At 31.4% G+C, this 21,478-nt stretch overlaps 1 protein-coding gene across 3 annotated transcripts in view; it reads right to left on the bottom strand.

The window, feature by feature from the left end:
- The window catches only part of LOC109605910 (tyrosine-protein phosphatase Lar), a 343,758-nt gene that overhangs the window by 199,097 nt on the left and 123,183 nt on the right, over positions 1 to 21,478 (bottom strand). For all 3 annotated transcript variants that reach the window (XM_049963666.1, XM_049963665.1, XM_049963667.1), the window contains one exon: positions 18,734 to 18,786. The gene's annotated coding sequence lies outside the window, so the exon portion shown is untranslated. The remainder of the gene's footprint in view (positions 1 to 18,733; positions 18,787 to 21,478) is intronic.

Raw genomic sequence — 21,478 nt, 5'->3', positions numbered from 1 at the left:
TAAAATATATATAATTAAAAGGAAGTATAAAGAAAAATGTTATTTTTAGAAGCCTAAATTATTGGCATTTCCATACCTACTTTTGGAGAAATGTAATTTGAAGGTAAAAAATGTAATTTAAAAAAATCTAATTAAAATCCCAATGACTATATTTACTGAAATAAATTAATTGGTGGATAATCTATTTTTCAAATTCCAATTATTGTAATGTAATTTTATAATTTTACATTATTTTATAAACCTAAATTATTAATATTACCATACATCAACTTTTGTACAAATGAAATTTGAAGGTAAAAAATGTAAATTTTAAAAAAATATATAATTAAAATATAATACAAAGAAAAATAATAAAAATAAATAATTTGCTTATCCAATAATATAACTTTAGTAATAACTATTAATTATTTAAGACAAAAAAAATATTTTTAATTGGTATAAAATCTACCAAATTCTAATTATTGTGATGTATTTAATATTTTTTTTTATATTTTATAAACCTAAATTATTGGCATTACCATACCAACTTTTGTAAAAATGTAATTTGGCGGTAAAAACGATTGATGAATCTAAAAAAATATATATAATTAAAACTCCGATAAAAGATAACTGACTTTTTCTGCCAAATTTTCTTATAAATATTGTTCACTTTTATATTTTTTATATGGTTCAAATTGAAGAGGCAAAATGGTTAAATTCTCGAGGCACTTTACTACCACTAAGAAAGTATCACAGGCATGTTAGATTTGTCACAGTTCCGGTTTTTGGAAAGCGTGGTACGTGCGTGTGCAGCGGGCGCATCAAGACGGATCGGCGAACAGAATGGGACGGTTGGAAGCGGCACTTATCCCAGCCGGGGTCCAGATGGCCGGAGCCCATTACCGGACTGTTTGGTATGGCGCTCCGATATCGGGGCCGCGTCCTCTACTTACAAAACACTTACATGCATTGCCCGTCTCGCATTACCAGGAGTCGATGGGGGGATTTTCGCGACTGGCTCACGGTGGTTTTCTTTAAAATTAACGGGCCCCGAAAATCGATGGACGTGAATGACGGACGTGTGAATGCGAATTGGCGGGTACATCGGTCAAACGGGACGGACGTATCGAATGAATTAAACATAATTATCAAAGATCAGCAATATATTTTATGGACAAAGCGTCGGGGCGTCGGAGCGGCGGGCAAAGGGTCAAACGCGGCAATCAATATGGATGCTGTCTGCCGCGTGACAATGCATGCATTGTTTATTTGTTGGTATTTTAGTAATGATACTGACACATTTCGCATGGAATTAATTAACCTAGAAACAGTTAAAATTGCTTGATTGGTGGAATGTTTAATGATGCTGTGGGCTAATAGTGTTCATTGTTTTGTTGAATGACCACGATCACACATTTGATAACACACCATAGAATATGTTGGAATCTACGTTTTGGCTACAGTTGCCGGAACAATGGATGAATTCGGTGCGTCCGACAAACACAATTGTTAAATGAAGCCTTCAAAAGATCCATTATCATACTTATTCAATAGTGATCATTCAGACCGATCCATTTGTCGCATCGCCAACATCGCGTTACATATTCAAAAACACTCAAATCAATTTCGCGATATTTATCAAATGGATATGCTTTCATTTTAAGCTTTTTGTATTTTTAATTGCCAAACCATATACATCATAAATAGTTTTAAAGTAAACACACATTCCAATTCGTATTTGCTTCGGTTTTTGTGATGTGTTTCTACCAATCGTATTTACTTACCATATATTGGATTTAATAACCACGAATTAAAGGTCACCTCTTATTTACATTCAGCTTATTTACAGACAAACTAAAAACAAAATAACAACTTTAATTATAGTTATGCACTAAACTCAACTATTTATACAAGTACACGAATTAATCTGAAGGCTTCAAATTATAATTATATTTGATGAGCATTCACACTCTGTAACTAGTGATGAAATCGAGCAAATCCTGTGAGATTCAGAAGACTCTTCTCTTTTTTGGTCACCTTAATAATCACCGATTTTCAATTTTTGAGCATTTTTTGCTTATTTGTACCAACGAAACAAACATGATGCCACAAAAACTCCGCTTCCAGTTGATCTAGTTTTATTATATATTGGCTGAAAATTAGTAAAGGATCAGTTTCAAAGCAATCGTTAATCCCATCAGATTAATTTTCATTATGTTTAACCTATAAAAGGTCAATTTTAACTATATGTTAAGTTCATTATTTTATATTAGTTTTAGTTCTGATGCAGTTGAATATTTGATTAACAACATTGCAAGCGTGGTTGATGATGATAACATTTACCCATCCGAAAACAAGCTTGGTACAATAATGATAACAATTCAATTCAAAGTTTGAAAAAGACTTAATCCAGATCATTATCTACTGCACATTATGCATATAGTTCTCATTAAGCAATCTAAATAGGGGCATTATCCATAGGGAAAAATCGAACGTCAATAATGATTCCAGTGATGAACTTTTTTGATTAATCAATAATGTTATACAGTAAAAACAGACTTTTGGTCGAATTGCAAAAAGTTAAATGGAAAATACCTATTGGAATAAAGAATCAAATGAATATTATAAGATAACAAAAACATTTCGCAATAATTGAATTTCCAGTATTAAATCAGTTTTGCATGGGGGAATTCCCCGCCGATTCCAATTTATGAGAACAATGTGGTATTTTTCTAGCGGCGAGGTCTGTGATTAAATTTAGCTGGTCGACTGCGCGATTCCTACATGCAAGATAATTTGAGCAAGGGTCATTGTTTGCGAACAGGTTAGCTATGAAACTGACCACAAATAAACGGCAATGCCCGTTCCCGGCTATAACTTTCCGCCGGTGTTGACAAACGTAGAGGCTCCAGTAATAACCCACTTCGGTTTTGATGTATTTCAATTTACGTTAGCTTAATTTAATTCCCGCGATATTGCTAAACCAACATCATTAACATCATAGGTTCGGCTACGGATTACTATATCAGATCAAAGCCGCGTTTTGTGATCGTTTTGCGGAGTACTTCTTTAAAAGGATTAGTCACTGTAATCAACTTTCAACCGGGACGACTCTAAGTGGAATTTCTTTTAGACCGCCGCTAAAATATATACCATTAGACCCCGTAAAAAAATTAAACCGGTGATCTCTAATTTGATTTCGACTAACTTTTACCAGCGTTTTAAATAGGATTGTTAAGCAAACTTTAGGAGATTTGTTTAGTGCTCAACATCTTACTTATTAATGACCGACCATCTCAGCTATAACCTCAGCTAACCCCTTTCTTATTGTACATACACTAAGGCAGGCATATTTTTTCTACATTTTGTGAGCCTTAATATAATTATAAAAAATTGACTAAAATTGAAGAACAAATTTTATAAAATCATAAAGGACAATTTTAAACAATTAATCTTCTTAAAATTATATATTTTTATTTAATTAAATAGATTTTTACTAAAACAACTGATTGTTTATTATAATAAAAGTAGTATATATCGTTACACTAACAGACTTTTACAATTTGCAATTTTTTTCTGTGTTCACTTATAACTAGCAATAAGTATTGTAATTGCTCTTCATTTTTCGTGAAACACTTATTGCTAGTTATAAATGAATACAGAAAAAAATTGCCAAATTGTAGTAAAAGTCTGTTAGTGCAACGATATATATTCTGCTTTGGTTATAATAAACAATCAATTTTTTTAGTAAAAATCTATTTATTTAAATAAAATGCTTAATTTTAAGCAGTAAAATAACATTTAATAAAATTTTTAGTTTTCTGTATATAACTTATGATCTGTAAAAAATATCAAAAACTTTTTCAAAGATAAATTATAGGAAATTGAATTCTCTACAAAAAATGTCATATAAAAATTTCCCATAAAGTTGATGGTTGCGTCAGAAAATGAGGAAAATGTCAAAATTTTAAATCAATCCAACTTTAATGTTAAATAAATTTTGAAAAAATGAATATATCAAAAAACTGTAAGAGACATTTTTTGTAGAGCGTTAAATTTTCTATAAAAATCTGTTTCGATCATTTTGAAATATTATCTCTATCGAGAGTTAAAAAATTTGTTTATTTTTTAATTATTAAGTAAAACAATTTGTATTCGAATTAAAAAATGGAAAAATGACAATTTTTCCATGAAATGGAAAAATAATATTTAACAAATTTTATACAATTTAAAAAATCATAATTATAAAGTACAATTTAATAGTTATATAGTTATATACAATTAACAATTTTAAATTTAATTTTTTATTAAATAATTTAATTATTAAGTAAAGTGTTAATAAGAAGAAAAAAAAAAAATAAATAAAATAATAAAATAAAACAATTATTATTAGGAATAAGAATTAAAAGTGATAATTTCTATATTAAAAGAAAAAAATTACAAATATAATTTAAAAAAAGTACAATTTAAGTTATAAGCAATTAAGGTTTTTAATTTATTTCTTTATTAATTTTTATTTTATAAATTAATTAATTAAAGAAAATTTTAGTGGATACTTATAATTATAAAGTATATTCTTTTTTCAAATAAGTATGTAATTACACTCCTTTTAAAAGGTAATAAATAATTTAAACCCCTAGTCGAGCTGTTTAACATCTCTAATGCTAATTAAAAGATAAGTCGCGAAAAAGTTGAAAGCAATTCTATAATTGAATTAAAAAATATTAGCATTAAATTAAAATGTTTTAATAAAATAATGAAGGTTCTTGCTTCTTAGACTTTACTTTTGACTTGATAATGGCAAGTAATGAGTTCTAAAGCAATTGAGTTATTTGTCTTGGGAAATATAGCTACAAAAGCGCCAAAGTCAGAAAATTGCCGCCAGTCTTCCCCCTTGATAAAATGAATTTTTGGCTACGTGTAAGATTTTACTTTTACATAATTGCTTCCCCCGCAAATTTAAACTTCGTAATTGCAATGAATACTTTTAGAACTATGTATAAAATAAAATACGAACAATAACGTTATTCATTTCGCCATTTAAAAAAACATAATAATTTTCCGCCTCGAAATAGAAATGGTAATCTGAAATCCAACCGGTGGACAATAAATAATAAAATACCAGGAAATAAAGTGTACCGGGGATGTTGTAACTTACAAAAATAAACTCATGAATGTCATACAAATTAAACCCTCCGATTTGTTTCTGAACACGTTCATGCCACCGGCTACAAAACAGTTCAGAAATAAAATTATTACTCTACACTTAGCCGCGTTCCAGTTTATACGGAACCGTCTAATATTTGTGTTTGGCGTCGTAATTTATTGTTTATCGAATCAATAAACGGCAAACAATTTAACAGTGCACCACACAGGTTTACTTTTCCATCGGTGTGTGAAAGGACTCGATTATGTTGTCCTGCAAGTGAAACTCGCCCCCAGAAAAGGGTTCTCCCGCAGTCAATTCCAGAAGTTGGTGTAGGCAGTGACCGTATCGTTTTCTGCACCGCCCACCCACTTAGCTCCCGCTCCCGAGAAGCTTCTTCAAACACATTAGTGTTCCTTGAACGTTGCAATCGCTCTTAAACGTCCGCTCCTTAAATTATGGTCTCTGTGTACGACGCCATCTTTCAGATTAATCCCCGCCGCCCCCGAAAAACATCCGTGACCCCGCGTTTAAATATTTCACTTGGAACTTTACGATTTGCGCGCCAAGAAACCGAATCCAATTAGGGCCGTTGCTCTTCTCGTGCTTTTGCACTCTTCAAACCTCCGTGTGCACTGCGGAACGGCGAGCCAGTTTTTACCTATCGTCTTATTGACGGGAGCCGCTTCGACACAGACGCAGACATGGAAATGGGAGAAAGAAACCAAAAACTGGTGAAAAATATAGTTTGTTTAAAGCGGCACTTCACCCCCTCACCCCCCTCCCCACACCTTCGCAGGTGCATTAGCCGATTGGCCATATTTCAGACGAACGCCGTCACAAAATTACATCGGAAAGGTGTATCTGCAACGCAATATATTCACGTCGAGTCCCGTTATTAAAAACCACTCATGTGTCCGCGATAAAAAAACGACCCTAATTGATTAAAAGTACCATTTTTTTGGAATGTGACAGTCGGACGTTCCGCAAGTGTTAAAATAAACCATTTTTAGTGATCCAATCAATTACAATTTGCTCTTAAAATAATTCAAACACCGTCCAACACCGTCCGGCAATTTCAGGTACTTATTGAATGCCCCCGTTTGATTTTGTATAAAATTCATATAAAATAAATTGCGGCCCGTCACATAAATTACAATGTACCAATAATTAAAGTCATATAAATATTCGACGTGTTCGCTTTGTTGTTTTTAGTGGTCGCATTTTTTCGGAAAAAGGTCCGACTGATTGAAATATGTCCCCGGTTCGCAAAAAAAAAATCCCGTCAGTAAATTACGCAGGAAAAGGTATATCTGTAGCGCAGTAATTTACACAGTAGCGATATTAAAAAATACTCATACGTCCGCGATAAAAAAGCCGCAATTGATTGAAAGCATCGGGTAAATTTTGTGTTAGTATTGCCCTGTCTGAAATGAATCATTATAGAATCAAATATACAGATATGTATTCAAAACAAGAAAATGTGTTTTGCAGTTTTGTGCAATGCCATTCGATACGGCATGCATTATCTGCATATAGGATGGAACGAGATGCTTTTTACGGCACTTTTTTATTATCGAGTTTTCTAATTTGAATATTTGTACTCGTGTTCGCCGTATTATTTTATGGTAATACGATGAAACTGCGAATTTTTCCAAGATACTCTATACAGATTTTTGACGAAGTAGAAAAATAAACTACATATAATGTACTTGCATATTTTAGAGTTAGTATTAAATTAAACAAATTATAATTCCAGGTGGTTCAATAATATTAATATTTTTATTCGGTACAATAAGTATAACATGAAAGTCAATGGTGGTGGAACAAAATAAAATTAATGTAATAAATTTACTATATAAGAAACTATGTGCATAACAATGTACCTAAAAGTCAAGATGGCCTAAACTCCTGTCTAAAGTTTTACACATCCTGGTAAAATATAAAGAACTTATACCCGTCTCGAGAACTGTTAATTATTATCGGGCCGGGTAATTTTTACCTTTTTGAATGTACTTACTTTAAAAACGAGGTAAGTTAATTTTACTCTATTGGTTTACATACGGAACTGAAAGAATTATCTCTTAGTTTTTGTTATCATTCAATAACTTAGTTTGGACTATTTTGCTACCCGCCTATAGTGTGTTAATATTACTAATGTTCTAAAATAACTATTGAAAATAGTGTTTGAAACCTTTATTTATACGTCTGAATGTGTTAATAACCTCATCAAAATTGGTAAAGGCAAATTTGTTGGTTTGAAGTAGCGTAAGAAAATATTAGATTATTATAAAAGAGGAGTTGAACAAGTGAAAATTTTGAAGCGTTTGAGTTAAGGCCCAACACTATTCCGCAAATAATTCGGAAATGTGTATATAGTCAATAGCATATTAGCACGTGATAAATCATCAGGTATGTCACGAAAAGCCACCTAACGTCAGGATCAAAAAATTGTTCTTCGAAACAAGAACATCGCAGTCAGACTAAAATTTGCCCAGGAGCACTTAGGGTGTACAGCGAACACCTGGAAAAGAATTGTTTGGAGTGATGAATCCAAGTTTAACCTTTTTAACTGTGATGGTATTGTTCAAGTTCGACGTCTGAAAGATGAACGATTAAATATAAAATACATAAAGCCAACTGTTAAACATGGATATGATTGTATGGGGGTGTTTTCCTTCATACGGCGTTGGTCTAATTCACCGTAGAGAGAGCATAAATGGTTAAGCGTTGGTTTTTAATGGGAAAAGTCAAAATAATGAAACGGTCGGCACAATGTTCCTTAACCCTATTGAGAATCTGTGGGTAATTTTTGAACGCAAAATGAGGGTTACTAATATGCGAAACAAGGCCGATTTATTTGAAAAAATGTGTTGATTTACATTAAATGAGAGGCAAATTGATAAATTAATTGAATCCATGCCCAAAAGATGTGAACCAATTATAAAAATCAAAAGATACCACACAAAATATTTATATGGTATGATAATAAAATAAATTTTTAATTTATTTAAAAAATAATAATAAAATATTCCAAGTATTTTGTCCAGCTACATTTTCTTAAAATAATATAAAAAAATAACTGAAACGGCACAATAGTTTGAAACATACCTAAATGCACTACTAAAATTATTAACATATTAAATATTCAACAGGTACTTTTTAAAATAAAATGTTCAAAAATTAATATTATAGCCATTACTATATGTATATATTGTGATCAAAATTAACCCGTATAAATACACAGTAAATTTTTACAATACTTACTACAGAATACAGATTTTATAAGAGTGATAAATTGCAATGTAATTTTATACTTTAAATTAAATATGAAACAGAATAAAGGAAATGAAGTTCTTTAAAAATGCACATTTTAGAAGAAGCAAACTAAAGGAACAATAGTATGACTGCATGTTTTAATAAGTCGGTACTAAATTAAAAATGAAGTAATCTAGTGAAACAGTAAATTTTTCAAAATGCACTAAAAGATTTTAGTTACATATTTGGAAAACTCGTTTATCAACGGCATTAAGTTAAAAATGAAGCGAGCCCGAGTGCAATAAAGAACATAATAAACTACACATAATCCATTTACACCGGGCGAATCCGTGCGATTCCGGAATGCGGAGTGGCCGGGGTTTTCTGAGAGAGAGACGACTTTTTCCACAATCTTAGTTTAATTCCGTTTTTATCGCGGCCCTGAATTTTTCGCGTCGGACAATAAATTTGTCTAGGCGGCGCGGGTTTTCCTATTTACAGCTCTGGTTTATTACCTGACCACAAAGAGCGGCAGGATCGGCGCCAACCGACGCAGGACTAGGTGATACGGCCACGTTGATAAGCCTGATTTAATTTTGCGGCCATCCTGGCCGGACATCGGCGCTTGATCTTGTTTTACATTGTTGTTTGTCCGCCGTTCTCATTCCACCTAATGTATATGTATGGTGCGCTGCCGGTAACTGTTATTGGTTCTACCTCGAAGAGCAGCGCGACCATTTTCATTAATCTGATTTGCGATATCTCCTATTTTCATTCGAATTACCTTTACGCCCTTTACGTTTCCGATACTAAACTTTCCCGCCACTGATAAATTCACACCGCTCACTGTTTTATGATTCTCTATCGGCCTCCTATCTCAAATTGTACCTGAACACCTTTTGTACACTTTACAAACAAATTAACTACACTCATAAATATAAAAGAAATGCAAAAAGTGGCAAGTATGGCATTCCCGTGAATATGAAGAAGCTTATTAAAATTTTGTAGTACTATTATTTCAAGTTTTCAGTATTAAAGAAAAATAAATTATCCTAAATGTTGATACCAGATTTAATCTACACTTAAATTTAGTTTAAAAGAAGATAGAAGAGAAAAGAAAAAGAGATGAAATTAAAAAACATAATTATTTTAATATAAATTAATTTTATAATTATTAAGTGTCTAAACATTTCGTACCTACCTTTATATACGGTATCTTTATTTTTACAGTTTTTATATAACTCTATTTCGAGCAGGGTTCATAAGTAAAGCAATCAAATCATATATTCAATACAGTTGATTTTATAAATAATTTCTGTATCCAACGTCGTTCCTTAAAGCTAAAAATCCCTAGAGGTGCCCATTTGTCGATAGAAATTAAACAACAAATTGGAAGGAAAGTTCCGGAATGGTGAAACGCAGTGTAAAATTGCAGTCGATTTAAATTTAAAATTGGTCATTTCGAGGATGATTTCCAGTTTTAGTAAAAGGAATAACCTGGGAGGAGTTCTCAAAAATGGTAGAAAATGCAAGAGTAACAGAGTCGTGGACAGGAAAATAAAAATGTTTGCTGTCATTGTGTCGTTGAGCAAATGAGTAAAGAAGGCCTTCATTTATGCAAAAAAAAAAATAGAACTGAATGGGACAGATGGACAATGGAAAACATTTTTTTTTTTTTCGATGAAAGTCTGTTCTAAATATTTAAGTCTGATGGCATTTCATGGGGGATAATACCACTTATTATGAGGTATACCTATAAGAGCACTAAGACTACTGTGAATCACGGTGGAGGAGGCTTTATGGTTTGGGGATGTTTTTCTGGGTTTGTGGTGACAATGCTTCAATTTTTCAAAGATAACATGAGTTTAAGGTGGACATTCCATCATGATAACGATACGAAACACTCGTCTAATACAGTTAAAGAATGATTCGCTACTCAAGGAGTAAGTGTAATATCTTACCCAGCATAAAATCCAGATCCTAAAACAATTGAATACAATCTATGAAAATTTAAAATCAGTGGAAAAAAATATTACGATTATGAATGAAAAAAAAGAAGTTTGGAAGTTAAGTTATTAAAATTACTGGATGAGCTACTAGATAGCTAAAGAAAGGCTAAATGTACGTAAGATTGTTTTATTTTTTAGTTCCTCTACTTTTGACCCTTGAATTTTTATCGAAATAATAAATACCTAACTAAATACACCGATAAACAATTATTCCGTTGTATTGTTATCAAACATACTGCATATCTGACAATAATATGAATATTTAAACGTACACTCTTATCAAGACAAATGAAAATTTCTAAAGTTACATATGAGCGAAAGTGTACATATTTATTATATATACAAATAGAGTGGTTTATTTTTTGGTAGTTGAAAATACTGTGGTTGATAAAAAATAAGATGAATTATTACGACTACGATCTGGTGTTGAAATTTTAATGTTTAAAGTTCGAAATAGGGAGTGGGAAAAGTAATGTTGATTGAATAATTGAGTTCAGTTCCTTTTTCTTTCGAGCATTATCGTTAAACACAAATAAAATCCGTGTAGTGATGTTTATTTGGACGTATTGGAGTACGAATATAATGAGCCTTTTAGTTCCTGTGTAGGAATTCCGCCTAGATTTTATTAAACACAATTAACCCCTAATGGAAAAGTTTCGTTTCGTAAGTAACAAAGGTAGAATCGATATGGCGCTTAAACAACATAATTATTCATGAGGATATCATCGAGTCATTATTTATGTTTTGCTAGTCGGAATTAGAATAATTACGGCGATTACATTTCCTGCAACAAATCAAAAACATCGGCGGCTGGCGGGAGGGGGTGAAAATGGCGGAAAACAGTGGCATTGTAAGCCCTTAATATATCAATATATCCTCCTTGTTTTCATCGACTTGCGGTCACCGGCAGTAATACCCTGGGCAACCATTATTTAATCTTGCGGTCACCCCACGTTCTCCACTAACATTGGCCTATTGTTGCAGGCACAATATACTGTTCCTGTGCCTGCATGCTGCCGCCGTTCCTGTTGCCGGGGCCGCATTGAATTTCGAAACAACCACGGAATTCTGAATTCTTAAAGGTTGTACTTTAAAATATACTCCCAACTGATCCATTTAACGTTAAGCAATTTAATTTACGTTTCTCGATAAAAATCTTACGATAATGCTGTGTAAATTGATGTCAGGAGACTAATTGCAAACAACGTGCCACCTAAATCATATGCCACATCAAATACATACAAATAAAACACACCATAACATAAATTAATGCCCGACAATGGAATAGGTAGAGCTGTTTACACGCATTATTAGTAGTATCTGGTTGCAGAAACGCGAGAGCAAAACCCCGTCGTACAAGAACACTTAATCCTCACATTTGCTCCAAGCGAATAATTGGAAGGAAAATAAAAATAAAAGCTGAACTAGCCCGGAGGTAAAGTAAATGCTTCCCAAACAAAGTATCGGTCCAAACACAGAGTAAACAAAATGGAAATGAAAATTTCATGTGCAACTTACAAATCCACTTTATTTTTTCGTTCCAATCCAACAGCCTTTTGCAAAGGATGATAGTAGCCAATAAACTATAATAGTCCATAATTAATAAAAAAAGAAATCAACCTTCCTTCCATCGAGGAAGGAAATCTCCGTCAAATTTATTTCGTTCCGATAATCAAATTACGATACTTTTACAAGCAATTCCTCCACCGAGCCAACTTCCGAGTTCGTATTTAAACTTTTCGAATAACGCGAAAGAAACTGTATTATTTCCCCCCCGGTATAATGAAAACATATTAAGTCTTAACTAGGAAATAATTTGGAGAAGTTCAGTTTTGGGATTAAAGTTTTCTTATAATTGGCTCGATTGTGAAGCCAAATGCAATTCTGGCCGAATTCAATTCCGGGGTCGATATGTCGAAAAACTTTTCGGACGGTTATTTTATCAATTTGATAAAAAAATACTTGTTGAAATGTTGAAATTAATTAAAACGCAATCATAATGGAATGGATACATGTTTTAATTTACATTTAACCCTTTTTCGGTAATGGTTTTCGGGATGAAAAAAATTAATTAGATTTTATTTACGCCTTTTCAGTTTTATGTATCAAGAGCGAAATTCAATTTGGCCAAATGATTAATTAGTACAATTAAAAGTACAATTTTTCACAGCCACTCGGGATTAGTAACATCATCCAATCTAAGTAACTGTTGTTTTAGTTCATTACTTTGTTAAATATATGAACGTCCCCGTTACCAACCTAAGAGACGTAATCCAATTCAGTTTGTACAATTAATTAATTGAACTGATTTACTTAACAGAATAGTCGGTAATGAAATTCAAAGACACAAACGTAGCTAATTAATCAAATGTTCAGCATGAGCGAATCAAATGTTTGGTTTATGGGAATATGTAGATATGGAATTACATTTATTTGCAAATGGATCTCTTGGCAAATAACGATTACCATAACTATGTTTATTGTTATAATACACAAAATCGTTGCGCAAAATGTTCACAACTGAATTATAATGGACAACGATGCTCACACCCGTTTTATTTCATTTACAAATTGTCCTGATTGTTTTAAATGGTTTTTATTGTTTTAATACAAAAATGTTTTTGTATGGAAAAATTAAAATGTTCGTACAAAATATATCCATTGTATATTTTGTATATATTAGCTCTTTTGTTTCAGATTAATATAAACATTTTTTTAGAAACAAAATAGAATAAATCTAACAAATTATCTATTTTCCATTACATAATTATTTTAATGTTACTGTTAATAATAAAACCAATCAAAAAGTTAATACAAAAATACTTAAAAAAAAACATATGTTAAAACAAGACATGAAGTGGTATCTCGTTTAGATTTTTCAAAACAACGTATTGATTACTATATGTATCTGCCATCTATCCTTAAGGGTAGTTAGTTCTCCACCCGTTTAAGACAGAATTCTTTTATTTAAACCACAGTACGTAAAATAAAATGTATTATTAAATTTATTTGTTAGTAATTTGCTTTAGTTAAAATTTTTATCAATATTTATCAAAAATTATCATTATTCGCAATTACAGCAGAAAACTGCAATTTATTGATTTCTCAGCAACAACTATATCTTAATCAAAATTGATTTTCCACAATTTCCACAATACAGAACACTGTTTCAACCCCTGTACTAAAATAGAACCCTTCCAGTGTGCAGATTTCTGCATTTCATCGATTTTCCGAAAGGTCAATTTTCCTAAATTTTCCGCAAGCAGAAAACTACCACCAACTAGCGCCATCTACAGGATTCACTTGGATTCAAGCAGGAACACGAGTCCTACAAAACAGGAATCGATGACCCAACATGAAGAGCCATCTGCTGCATAACGCAGGATTCTATTTGTGAAAACCAGTTCCGCCCACAGATGGCTCTTAAAATGCACGTTGCTTTTTGCGATCGTGTCTATTAAAGATTTATTACGTTGTGATTTTCGTGTTTTTTATGATATTTTGTATACATTAAGTATCATCTTAAATGACGTGAGGTTGTCATTAATTTAAACTTATCAGATTTTTGAATTAATATCCACAAAATTTAAAATAAACAATATTTCTATTAAATCTGGACAAATAAAGTCCTTATAATAATAGATATTAAGTATAAAAAAAATTATAAATTATTAATATGGTTAATAAATGTATAAAACAAATAATGAACAAAATTATAACAGACCGTTAAACATCCAAAAGAGCATTCTCCAAAATAAACTACTTTTATAATCAAAATATTAAATCTTATTAAATTTATAACTAACACAAAATATAAACTAATGAACGTAAGCATTCGCGTGGAAAATGCAGGCGATGAAAATTGTGTGCAAGATTTTAATGATCCCAGTAAGCGTCTTATTTACGCGTTGGCGAAATACATAATTCAATTTTGCTTTAGTGCAACTGCAATGATAAATAAAAGCATTATTAACCGCTGTTGGTAACAGCAATCCTGCAATTCTTTAAATATTATGCACACACATAATGAAGATTAATCCGTGAAGCTAATTTCGAGTTTGCTTATTTGTAATGAATGCCGGGCGGTTTAAAAACACGGGAAACGAGAAAAGATAATTAATAGCGTGTTGAGCAGCGAACATTTAATTGTACGGTTTTATTTCGTTTGCGCAAAAATGGGAAAATATAAGTTGAGTCAAAATTGTACATAATTAATTAACAATGATAATATACATTGGCATAATTTATCAAATTATCACCCTTTAGATTAAGTGCAATTTTCGTAACGTAACAAATCGATTAACTTAATTAAATAAGACAACACATTTTACAACTTTCCAAAGATTCTATTATTATAAGTATCCGACTACCTTAACCCGTTTCCTAAACTTGTTGAACAATATTGCAAACTTTACAAACTACACAAAACTTTATACTTATAGTAAACAAATATAAAGTTCATTTTAATCGTGTTCATTATTCAAGATATTACTCTCAATTACCCCTTTTAACCCTGCACCGTGTTTTGTTGTCGTAGTAAAAAACCGTCGATACGAAAATTCGAGCGAGGAAAATTAATTTCGGACCCTTTTCAAAACCTTTCTCGAGGATCGAGCAAAAAATACTGCTACATATTCCATTATGTCCATAACAATCCGCAGAAATAGTGTCTGAAAACCGACGTGAATAGAAATTGTGTTGTGATGAATAATGAACGCTGCAAACAGCGAAATTAACTTCTAATTTAATTTAATAATGAGAATTGCTGTGCAAGTAAAATATGTATGAACACATAAAACGGAACAATTATATAATACAACTTGGTTCCAATAAAATAGGACAGGCTTCAGCAGAGCTGTTACTGGTATATAATTAAATTTTATTTTTGTTACAAAAATTGATCATCTAGTCAGTAAATATTTAATAAAAATTTTAATCGACGGTGGTTGATTTGGCCGTATTTCAAGAGTAGTAGACAAAACTGATTAAGAGTCCAAAACTCAATTTTTGACGAAAACACATTTTAAAATACCTAAACCGAAACTGATATATTTACGTAAATCGATATTTAACAGATTTAGAAGAGTATAATTACTTTTTTATTGATATTTTAATAAACAGACTTTTACTTACATAGAAAAAGTAAGTAGACTTCAAAAAACATTTTAATTTAACATAAAAGTCAATATTGAATTTTCTTCTAAAAATCTTTTGCTCAGATATAAGGATAACTTTAATTTGTTTAATAAGAACTGATAATAGATGAAAATTTTTTTAGTATGCACACATTAATGATTAGATATATTAAATTGCATAAATAATATATTCTAATATTCTATATAAGGAATCATGTACCACTACAAATACAAAATCTAGACGTTATAATTCATTCATAATTATGGGGAAAGATCAAATGATATGAGACAGTCCGGGATATACAATAAATTACCAAAAAAAAAAAAAAAACACGGCTTTTGAGTGAAGATTGATTTCAACCTAAAATTATGAATATGAATTCTACGAATATTAAACAGATATGAGAACTACCAATGTGAGTGTAATAGTGAAATACCTAATGATAAGTCTCTTGGGCTTAGTGGGAATACAAAATAATTCGGGTAATACTATTGCAGTATTGTATATTATTAATATTATATAAAAAAGCATATCACAAGTTGTTGCGACTTTAGTGACCGAAAATTCCATAGTACATACTGGTTTTAATAATAAATGCAACACTGAATTTGTTTAACAATTTTAATAAACTTTTTAGAATATGTATAACTTTTCGTGAATTACGTGACTTTTACCAAGCCCACATTATTAGTATGAGGAAGGCCGGACTATCACAGGGGGTAACAAATTTAAACTTAATAATTGAATACTGCATTTACACAGAACGTTATGGTTTAGGGTGCAATAGCTGTTGGGAGTAAATCACCCATCACAGTACTATACAACGCCTGAATAATCCAATATTTTATCAAGACAGTTCCCCCAAGAAGCCAATGTAGTGGTACTCCCATGGCCCGCAATGTCACCAGATTTAAATCTCATCCAACATATTTGGAATGTTATCGGTAGACCACTCGGTTCATCACCTCATTCAAATTATACCTAACCGAATACAAGAGTCTATTCAAAATGGTGGCGTAACCACACATTATTAAATAAGTCGAACAACTTTCATTGTAATGTAACCAAATTGTATTCTGAAAATTTTATTAATATATATATATATATATATATATATATATATATATATATATATATATAATATTATTCATTAAGATCAGTATAGGATTAAAAAAAAATTAACCTTTTAAGTCAGTACTTCTTTATCTAGTAATATCCAAAACATCAAAATAATTAAAACATATAGTTACTTAACTTTCACAAATTCAAATATTTGTAGTGCAGTATAATATCCATTTTGCTTATTGACAAATTTAAATTTCCCTGCTGTTTTTATTTACTTACATAACGAACGAAACGATAAAGTCTCGTTGTTGACATAGTTTTCTAGATTATAATTTAAAAAGGAATGTTCCATCATTAGGTTACAAAGACAAAACAGCTAAAGAATGTGAAATATTTTGTCGTCATTAGTTGAAAGCTTAAAAGGTATTTTAATATTTGTCCTTTTGTTTCAAAAACTTTGTATTTAATAGAAAATTTAATAATCCCTTTTAATAAGTAGAATTCAAACAACTTTTAAGCACGTAGTTCAAATGAAGTAAAAGGGACAAATGTATAAATGAAGTAGATTATTCAAAAATTGGCTGTCCGCTGTAGAAAAACGTGACCGAAGGATCGGCGGTACGTACAGGAAATTGCCACTCAAAAATAGTTGAGATGAACCGCAGCACGAAATAAATGTACCGACCGTCGAATAATTAAATTCGCTCTTCATTTAAGCCGGAAATGTGGAATTCCGCGTTGTAATTCGATTCTTTATTGTAATGAGGCGGCTGGCGCGATCTTAATTACGTCCTATCCGAACCGTCCCGGTCATTACCATTTCAATACCGTACAATCAGCAAACGGAACATTTTTCTAAGCGAAATCGATAACCTGACCTCATGTCACGATAGTGTCTGCCGTTGACATTGCTGAGGAATTGATTTATTATTATTTATTGTGATAGTGCGGGGAGGTGGAGGGTTCTTTATACACATCGGGCGCCTCGGTAAATCACCGCTCCACCGACATACCGTACCTTTTAGTCAGATCTATTTGTTGATGATGCATACGATTACTATTACGGTGTGATGCGGACTAAATTGAATTTCTGTTCGACATGCGATAACCGACGACACCGCACATAAATTATTCACAATCCGATGATTATATCTGGCGACCATTAACTTTGTATTAACACCTGGAACCCGTTCAATTTAAGAACGAAGTTCGCCATCGAATTTGTGTATAATTGCGACATGGGTATATTTTGGAAACAGCTCGTTAGAAGCAACATTTCAATCACCGCATAAACACGTTTACATTTGCTCCCTCGCTCAACACGATACGCACATACCTGACACGTTTTCATCGTACACCTCGAATATTTATGTAAAAACAATGGAGGCGGTAAATATTTTCCATTTTCCTTTTTTTTAATTTAAGTAACACCAATCTGCATAAATCTGCTCGTTACCGCTCTCGAAATGAATCATGCATTATTCCCGAGGACGTTGTGTTAAACAATGACTTTCCCACGTGCCTCTTAAAATGCCACGTAATTAGAACGTCATAAAGACACGATTATCTCGTGTCGGATGCGAATTTTTTCAGCATTAAAAAGGAATTGGTAATTAAAAACCAGCCGGTTATGGCGCAAAAATACAAACAAAGGCGGAACACGACGTAAATGTTTTGGCCATAAACTCCCTAAAAAAGATGTGCATCAATATTCTTTAATGTGTAATTAAATCAATTTTTGTCGACATTCCTTAACTTAACCAAAATCGGATTATTTGTCATTTTGTGTTACCCTGAAAACGTCACGGAAATGTGGCTAATCAAATTTGTTTGGGGTCAATTTCGAAAGAAAAACGTCAAGCTGTAAAGCACGGAAACCAGACGTTGATACATTTATAAATTTAAACCGAACGTTTTAATTTGCCGGACGAAAAATCAAAGTAAAACGCCTGTCAATCCGAAATCAATACACAACAACACTTTCACGCGTAAACAAGAATCGAACATTGTTTTAATATTCCGCATACATATATAGAATTAGGGAAAAATCGATCGGGACTCACGAAACGGCAGACAGGCTGGCAGGCCGTAAAGGGTCCCGGGGGCATAATTGAAGTGAAAATTGGTTGTGTGTACTCACCGTGAGAAGCGTGGACGGGGTCCGACGCGGCTCGACACTCCTCCCTGCGACACCTGCAATTAATCAAAACGTCACATGTTGTACGGGCATTATGAATACATATTCAGACCGTCGACAACCCTTCTTCCCAAACAATTATCGCCACTGTGGTAATCCGCAACAGTAAAAACAATGGTACTATTATTGTTGTTATTCTAATTAATTACGGTGAGGCTTAAAACGGATTAAATGAACAACTATGTGTGAACAAAAATGGGATTAAATAACTGGAATTTTTAAAATATCTGTATCGAATGTTGAAATTTCTAACTGGAATTCAATCACAATAAAACAAGTCACAAAAAAGGATAGTCCATTAGAATAATTTGAACTCTACAAAGCAGAATAATAATACATTGAATATTAGAGTATTGTAATCTTTAAATTCGAGTAAAGTAGTAAATATTAGTTTAAATAAAGTTTAAATTTTACAATTGGGAATAATTAAAATAATTAAATATTCGAATATTTGAATAGTCAAATTATTATATATTGCAAATTAATTGTTTACAAGCAGAATAATAAAATATTGAATATTATTAGTATTTTGTAATATTTCAATTCGAGCATAAGAATATATATAAATTTTTCAAATTTATATTATACGACAGAGAATTATTAAAATATTTGAAGATTTGAATTATTAAATGTTCTAAATTTATGTCCGACAACAGATAATAATTAATATAATTAAATATTCAAGTTTTAGAATATTCAATACCGTAAATTTGAATTCTAGAAAAGAGAATATTTCGAATATTTAAATATACAAACAGTCTAATAAAATATTGAATATTTAAATTCGAGTATAAAAATATTAAAATTCCAAATTTAAATTTTACTATAGAGAATTATTAACATATTTGAAGATTTGAATTATTAAATATTCTGAATTTGAATACGACAATAGATAATAATTAAAATAATTGAATCTTCAAGTATTAGAATATTCAATACTGAAAATTTAAATTCTAGAAAAGATAATAATTCGAATTTCAAATAGTCAAATTATTAAATATATTGCACATTATTTTTTTACAACCAAAATAATAAAATATTGAACATTAGTTTGTAATAACATATGGGCTGAAATGTTCCGGACCTAACAAAGAAAACACGTTTTTTTTTATTCAAAATTAGCTTTATTCATCAACGTAATCTCCACGCAATCATTCCAGCACCGCTCCAACATTTCAATACCACTTTTGTAAAACGATTTATTTTGTGCCTCAAAATAGGCCTCAAATTCAGCGATAACCTCTTCATTCGTCCGAAATTTCTTACTGGCGATCATTTTTTTTTGTGGTCTGCGAACAGCCAGAAGTCGCTGGGAGCCAAATCTGGCGAATACGGTGGATGTGGGAGCAATTCAAAGTTCAATTCATGTAGTTTTGCCATTGTTTTGATTGACTTGTGACACGGTGCGTTGTTTTGATGAAACAAAACTTTTTTCTTTGTCATATGCGCTCGTTACTTTGCATTGTCGGCCTTCAAATGCTCCAATAAAGCTATATAATTCACTGTTGATGGTATTTCCCTTCTCAAGATAGTTGTGCTGTCGTTTTGGACGAGATTCACCAGTTGCTGTCCACTCAGATTAGGATCGTTTTAAAACACGACCAAACACTACTCAGAATCATCAAAACGTTCTTGTTTTTAGTCAACAGAGAGCAAACGCGGCACCCACTTTGAACACAGCTTTCTCATAGTTAAATGCTCATGCAATATAAAGTCAACACGTTCTTTTGATATATTTACGATGTCAGCTAACTCACGCAACTTCACTTTTCGATAATTCAAAACGATTTTGTGAATTTTTTTGATTGGTGTTACCGCCTCATTTGGACGTTCACTGCATTCTGCATCATCAGTGTCCCTACGACCAAGTTTGAAGTCAGCAAACCAACGTTTTATTGTTGTTTCGGATGGAGCGGAGTCCCCGTAACACTTTTCAAGCCATTGCTTCGCTGGAACTGTATTTTTTCCCATCAAGAAGCAGTGTAAAATTAAAACACGAAATTGTTTTTGACCCATTGTTTTGAAAATAACAAAAGTAGCGTCACTCTTAACATAATAACTTACCAACTAATTAATGGAATATCATGAAATTTTAACAGCAGTCTTTTACGGGTTGGTACTACTAAAGAGGTGAATGCAATAAAACTAGCGCCTTCAATGTGTTAGGCCGGATATTTTCAGCCCATGTGTTACTTAAAATTTTTACAATAAAGAATAATAAAATATATATTAGAATTTTCGAGTATTAAAATTCTAGAAAAGAAAACAATTCGATTATTTGAAAGTTTGAAAGAATAATTAGAATAATTAAAAAATCGAGTAATAGAATATGATATACTTTAAAATTGAATCCTAGAAGAGATTAATTTGAATATTTGAGTACTCAAATAATTAAATATTCTAAATATTTGAATATTCGAGTATAAACTTATTATGTATTTACATTTATGATTTATATAAAAGAGAATAATTCAAACATATGAATATTCAAATAAATAATAAAAATTATTTTTTTACAACAAGGAAAAAATTATATGTTTGAATATTTGTGTATTAAATTATTAAATATTCTAAATCAAATTTTTAAAAAAGATAGTTCGAATATTTGAAGAATCAAATATTAAATTGTTAAATAATAAATTAAATTTTTACAACAGAGAATAATTTAAATATTTATAAACATTTATT

The sequence above is a fragment of the Aethina tumida genome, chromosome 2 (genome assembly GCF_024364675.1).
Source record: "Aethina tumida isolate Nest 87 chromosome 2, icAetTumi1.1, whole genome shotgun sequence".
Taxonomy (NCBI): Eukaryota; Metazoa; Arthropoda; class Insecta; order Coleoptera; family Nitidulidae; genus Aethina; species Aethina tumida.
This window is presented reverse-complemented; position numbering and strand designations above follow the sequence as displayed.